The following is a 7086-nucleotide window of genomic DNA, read 5'->3' on the forward strand; positions in this document are numbered from 1 at the left end:
GACGAGGCCCGGAGGAGCGCGGTGGGCCGAAATGGAGCGCCGCCGCGGGCGCCCGGCCCGCGTCCCTCGACGCCCTCGGGCTCCGCACGCGCTCGCCGCCACTCACCTCACGCCGCCGGAGCCTCGGTGTCCACCGCGAGCCGAGCCGTCGCGCCCGCCGCCGTGCTAGCCATTCTTATATTTTTCCTTCTCAGGAGGCGCAGCCGGCCGCAGACGAGCGCTTCCACCGACGCCGCGGCCAGCCAAGCACAGACGTCACATCCGGAGAGATAAGCCCCGCCCTCCGCTCTCAGGCGCCTTGCGATTGGCTGGCGCGGATGGCCTACCTGAGGTGGTGGGCGGGGCCGAGGGGCGTCCAGCTTGGCGCGAGACAGCGTTGGTGGCTGTCAGAGTGCAGCTCGCTCGGGGGAAGGGTCTCCCCGGCGGGACCCGGGGCCTCTGGAGAAGATGCGGGAGCTCCAGCCCGGCGTGAGGCCCCTCCGGCCTGCGGCGGCCTGAATGATCTCGGCCCTAGGCCGCGCCGAAGTTAGTTTGCATTGGAAAGGAGCAGCCAGGGCAGAATCGCCGCGCGCGGAGCAGGTGCTATGCAGCAGGCTGTGCAATTAGTTGTGCATCACGTGCGCTCTGCAATGTGCGGCCAGGTGGTGTAGCTCGCTCGCCCTAGTATCCGCCGACAGCCTCACCTGGCTGCGGTGAGCAAGGCAGCCTGCTAATCACCGCGCTGCGCCAGACATCCCGGCGGAGCCCGGTAGTAATCATACCTTTCTTGTGAGTGGGATTGTGCTTGGGAAGCGTTGAGCCTCCCTTGTCCGACTAAAACCCATATGAAGCAGATGGGAAAATTATTCTCCCTTCTCCACGTGGTGAAGCTGGGACACGAGCACATCCAACCAGTTCGGTAGCGTTTTTTAATTGTAAGTGTGTAAGTGTATTGCCTGCATGTGTGTGGGTGCACTCGTGCCATGCAATGCCCTTGGAGTGTCAGAAGAGGGCGTTGGGATCTCCTGGAACTGGAGTTATGCACGGTTATTAACCTCCATGTGGGTGCTGGGAACTGAACTCAGGTCCTCAGCAAGAACAGCCAGTGCTCTCAACTGCTGAGCCATTTCTCCAGCCCCTTCAGTAGTGTTTTACAACCGATTGGCCCTTAACAGAGGAGAGCTGCACTTTCTAAATGTTCGGTGTAATGTGCTGGACGGGCTTAGGCTGGAATTAGCATGAGTCCCCATTCTCCATTGAAGAGGTCAGTAACTAGTTTAAACCTAGGGATAGGAAATTGACAACTTCGACTTGGCTTGCAAGCTTTAAGTAGAAGCTTACTGCCAACATTTTTTCCTTTTACTTCACTTTTTGTGGGGGAGACTGACCTCTAATCATTTAGTTTTAATAACCATGCCTGCACTTCTCTAGAGATTGGGTGGAGTTTCTTCTCTAAGGAGAAACAGAATGTGATGTGTTTCAGTAGTCCAAGCTGAGGGTGAGGCAGGAGAATTGTTTGAACCCAGCAGTTCAGAACAGGTCTCAGAAAAATAAAAATTTAAAATAGGGCTGGAGCTATACGTGGTGGTGTGCCTTACCAACATGTGTGAGCCCTGTGTTCAATCTCCAGTACTGACTAAACAAAACAAGCAACAAGCTATTCTACTGGGAAGTCTCGGAGCTACTGGGAAATCTCGGAGCAACTTATATATATACCACCCCATTCTGCCCCCAGCTCTCTCCCAACCCCACCCCCTGTGTACACAGGCACTGCACTTCCAGGCAAGTTTTACACACCCTAAAAGAATGTCCCTTAGGAATCCATTTAGTTCCACAGCATTGTTCTGCTTTATCTTCTGATCAAAGGAATTTCTAGACTTGGCAGCTCTTCCACAAGATTTTTCAGGGTGAGGAAAAGGAGTCCTCTTGGGTCTAGTTTCCTACCTTCAGTTGGAGAACAGAGTGTGCCTTTAGGAAAGACGACAGGGGCCTTGCAAGAACACTGAGTTTTCAAGGAGGATAAATTGATGTTTTTGTATCTTCATCTCATATATGTAGTATATATAATATATGCTTTTTTTTTTTTTGGTCTTTTTGAGACAGGGTCTCCCTGTAGCCCCAGCTGTCCTGGAACTCACTATGTAGACCAGGCTGGCCTTGAACTCACAGAGATCCGCCTGCCTCTGCTGGGATTAAAGGCGTGCGCCACCATGCTCGGCCGCTATTTTGTTTTGTTGTTGTTGTTGTTGTTTTTATGAAATTTTCCTCTGGATCCCAGTAGCAGAGGAAACTCCTTGTTGCGGTTCTGACTTGCTCTCTGTTACTTTTGAATGGCCCTGCTGGGTAGGTTCTGATCACCTAGGAGCTGCCAATGAAGTGAAAAGGAGAACAAAGAGTCCAGTGAATTCCAAAAGAGGCTGAGTTTGCAAATTACTAGGTGTCAAGAAGCTGATCCGGTCGCCCTCCCTAGGCTTTCCTCCTCCTCCGGATGATGGTACCTGATGATGGTTGTTAAACCACAGGAACACAGACCTGCGAGGGGAGAGTGCAGGCGGCTGCCGTCATTTGAAACCAATTAGAGCACAGCTGCAGCCACTTCTGTTTCCTTTCCCCCACTGGCTTCAGTTCCAAGACCTCGGGTAAAGAAAAGGATTGAGGGAGATGATTGTTTTAAGTATTCCAACCTTAACTTCCCACAGAGAACATCACAGCATCACAAACATCACTAAATTTCTTCCAATACCAAATGAGAAATGGGTCACCTTTTTCTTTTACCACAGGTGAACGTAGTAGCTGACATTAAGCATTTCCTGAAACCAAGCCCTGTTAGTGCTTTTTAAGTATTATCTTACTGAATCCTTCCCACAACCTGAACGAAAAGGTACCATTATTATATTCTCAACATATAGTTGAGGGATTTGGAGACCAGAGAGGAAAGTGACTTGCCCATAGCCACTCTATTAAATAATAGAGTCCAAATCCAGCTCTTACCACACAACCCAAACTTGTTAACCTCTCACTGTCCCTAAATATTAACAAAAGAGATTTAAACAGCTATTAAAAAAAAAAAAAAAAGGCCATTATAACCAGGCATGACAGTGCATACCTGTAATCCCAGCACACAGCAATGCAGAGGCAGAAGGGCCCTCAAGTTCAAGGCCACTCTTGTGTCTATATATTGAGTTACTGGCTAACCAGGGCTACCTAGCAAGATGCTATCAAAAAACAAACAAACAAACAAAAAAACCCAAGGGGCTTTTTTTTAGTCAAGAACACTGACTGCTGTTGCAGAGGACCTGGATTCAATTCCCAGCATCCACATGGCATCTAACAACCATCCCTACCTCCAGTTCCAGGGAATCTGGGGCCCTCTTCAGACTTCCTCTGCCATGCATTGCATGACACAGGTGCACTCACATACAGGCAGGCAATAAATTCATTCACATAAAAATAATAAAATATAAAATAAGGCCATTAGTAAGTGGATATCTTGCTTACTCCATCCACAATACTATCTTTTCACCACAAAGACTAATGTGTGCTGTACTACATAATTTAAAATTTGTGGTCCTTCTGGGCATGGTGACCCACACCTGTAATCCCAGCACTTGGGAGGTAGAGGCTGGAGGATAAAGAACTCAATAGCTGGATTACATAGTGAGACTCTCTCAAATAAATAAATAAATAAATAATAAATAACACAAGGGCTAGAGATGTAGCTCAGTGGCAGAGAACTTGCCAAGCAAGTTCCAACTCTAGCACCATTAAAAAAAATAATTTGTGGTCTGTACCCCTCCCTCGGAACTCATCACCTGTGACCAAAAACACTGACGGAGAAATGATACTCAGAATATTAGATATGTAAATGATGAAAGGATGTGAAGTTTGCAGAGGGAATAGAAATGTTTGCCTTTGATCCATTTGAAAGAGAGTTGGGAAAGGAAGGCTAGAGAGGATGCAGTGAGCCCTGACTTTCTACATTATACACCATCCGTGCTCTGTGCCAGGGATACAGCACAAACCAGACGTGTCTCTGCCCTCAGAGTTTAGAGTATAACATGAGATGCAAATGCTAAATTCCCAGTTTAGCAATCATTTCTCTCAATTGTGATGAACAGTATGAAGGAAAATTACAGTATTCTTTGACTTAGAATGCAAAACAGGAAGGCATTCTCTGGAAAGTGACCCTGAGCCGAGTAGAAACTGAGGAGGCCAGGTGTGGTGGCACACAGCTGTAATCTCAGCACTTAGGAGGTGGAGGCAGGGGAAATTCAAGGCCAGCCTTTACTACATATTGAGGCCAGTCTGGGTTACACGAGATCCTGTCTCCGGAGGGTGGAGAGAGTAATTGAGGGAGGATGAGAAACACATAGAGGAAACAGTACATGCAAAGAGACTGAGGGAGGAAGCAGCACGGGTCAGCAGAGGAACTGAAAGACCAATGTCATTGTTACAGGAGGAATAAGAGGAAGTGACTAGTTGTCCTGGTGAGATGAGCAAGCATCTCATACTGCGTTTTGGGAAACAGTATTAAAAATTTAGGTATTAAAAATCAATTATTAGGGGCTGGAGAGATGTCTCAGCAGTTAAGGACACTGTTCTTGCAGAAGACCCGGGTTCGAATCCCAGCACCCACATGGCAGCTAACAACTGTCCGTAACTCCAGTTCCAGGGGATCTGACAGTTTCTTCTGTCCTCCACAGGCATTGCACAACATGGGTGCCCTTACCTACATGCAAGAAGTACATACATACACATAAAAAATAAAAAAAAAGGGGTGGGGGTGGGGGGCGTTCGATTCGCAGCACCCACATGGCAGCTATGAACCGTCCTTAACTCCAGTTCCAGGTGTATACATATAAAATAAAAATATTAAAATATTTTTTTAAATCAATATTAGGGGCTGGAGAGATGGCTCAGCAGTTAAGAGCACTGACTGCTCTTGCAGAAGACCTGGGTTCAAATCCGAGCACCCACATGGCAGCTAAAAATAATAAAATATTTTTTAAAAATCAATATTAAAGCTGGGTGAGGTGGCACACACCTTTAGAGGCCCTTTTCCTGGAGGTCACAGGCAGCCTGGATACTACGCATGCTTTCCTGTCTGTGTCCTAGGCTCTTAGTCCCAGCACTCTGGAGACAGAGACGGGCGGATCTCTGTGAGTTCAAGGCCAGTCTGGTCTACATAGTGAGTTCCAGGCCAGCTAGGACTATAGGGAAACCTGTCTCAAAAAGACCAAAAAAAAAAACCAAAAACCAATATTAAAAAATCTTGATGGGAGCCATGGGTGGTGGCATAGGCCTTTAATCCCAGCACTCAGGAGGCAGAGGCAGGCAGATCTCTGTGAGATGGAGGTCAGCTTGGTCTACACTGTTACAGGCCAGCTGGGGCTACAGGAAGACGCTGCCTCAAAAGACCTCTGCAACAGTCCTATCCCTAAATAAGGTGGCATTGAAACATTAAGAGTTAGCATTGCATTATATGAATTTGGAAGGGGGCACAGCTCAAACCATAAACTGGCACGTGAAAGCAACCTCTGATGGTTAATCTTTGTTGTTAGTTTGACTGGACCTGGATCAGCTAAGGGATAAGTTGCTGGATGCCTGTAAGGGATCTTCATCTGGTTATTTGAAGTGCGAAGATCCACCCTACGTGTGGGCAGCACCTTTGGGTGCTGATAAGCCAAATAAAGGGGATCTGAGCGACAAAGCCTTGCTTTGCTGCCATCCTTCGCTTACATCAGAACCCAACTTCTCCAGTGTGGACTGAGGACCGGTGGCTCTCCAGGAATCGCCCTGGCCTTCAGCACCAGATTGGAACTCCTGAAGCATCCAGCCATGTGGACCCAGCAGTTATCAGGGCCTCTCCAGTTTGGAAACAGCCATTATTGGACTGCCCATACCATACTGTGTAAGCCTTTTTTTTTTATATAAACCCCTTATTTTAAAACAAAGTAAGCATTTTATTTCTGTGTGTGTGTGTTTGTGTGTGTGTGCACCTGTATGCACACATGCCACAGCACTCCTGTGGAGGTCAGAGAACAACTATCAGCTGGTTATCTCCTTCCACAGGATTCCCAGTGATTGAACTCAGGTCGTTGGGCTTGGCAGAAGCTACCTTTACCCACTGAGTCATCTTACTGGTTTAAATCCCCTTTTAATATATATTCCTTCTATCATTCTTTCCCTCTCAAGAACCCTAATATACAGCCTATTCACAAAGAAATGGATTGAATCGGTTATGTCTGATTCTTGAAATGGAATAATACAACATAATAATGTTAAAAAGGTGCACTGATGGGCTGTCGAGATTGCTCGAGAGTAAAAGTGCTTGTAGCACAAGCCTGAATACCTGCATTTGATCCCCAGAACCCATGGAAAGGTGGAAGTAGAGAATTGGTTCCACAAATTCGTCCTCTGATCATTACACACCTGCTATGGCATGGCTTCCCCCCCCCACACACACACATAAAATAAAAGATTTTTAAAAGAAAAGTATAATAGGAGAGTTTGGTAATTTGGGCATGAGATATATTTATAATGAAGTGGATGTATTTTGACTACAAACTGAATAACAAAAATGAAGATAAAACCCAAGCTTGTTTGGAGTGATGAGAAACAACTCAGGAGTACATAGGGGCCTTCTGCTGGCAGAAGACTGAGAGCTAGAAGCAGAGGTCTCTTGTTAGACCTAGCACGCCAGAGGAAATCAGTGGGGTGTTTATTAGTCCTTCGAGGATTTGTGTCAAGGATTTTCTAGCACATTAGACTCAGTTGAGCTCAGTAATTACTGATAGAGGGCCGGGGATGTAACTAAGTTGGTATAGTGCTGTCCTAGCATGTACAAAGCCCTGGGGGGGTCACTCCCCATCACCCCATAAACCAGGCATGTGATCCCAGCTCTTCTCTGGTTGCAACTTTAGGCACACATGCACCTGTATTCACACACACACACACACACACACACACAGTGTGTATGTTCACACAAAATAATGAATATAAAAATAAGATTTAAAGAAAACCTGAATTCTAGTATCCAACAGAAGAATACCCAAGTCAGCTAGAGGGGAGGATTAGGCAAGGATGCTTTGAAGAGGAAGCAGCATG

At 46.9% G+C, this 7086-nt stretch overlaps 1 protein-coding gene across 1 annotated transcript in view; it reads right to left on the reverse strand.

Moving 5' to 3' along the window:
* The window catches only part of Pik3c2a (phosphatidylinositol-4-phosphate 3-kinase catalytic subunit type 2 alpha), a gene marked incomplete in the record, with an annotated part of 131878 nt that extends 131642 nt beyond the window's left edge, over positions 1-236 (reverse strand). The window contains 1 exon segment of the mRNA XM_029556280.1: positions 107-236.
* Between the last annotated feature and the right edge of the window lie 6850 nt (positions 237-7086).

The sequence above is a fragment of the Nannospalax galili genome, unplaced genomic scaffold (genome assembly GCF_000622305.1).
Source record: "Nannospalax galili isolate Female #2095 unplaced genomic scaffold, S.galili_v1.0 scaffold44, whole genome shotgun sequence".
Lineage (NCBI taxonomy): Eukaryota > Metazoa > Chordata > Mammalia > Rodentia > Spalacidae > Nannospalax > Nannospalax galili.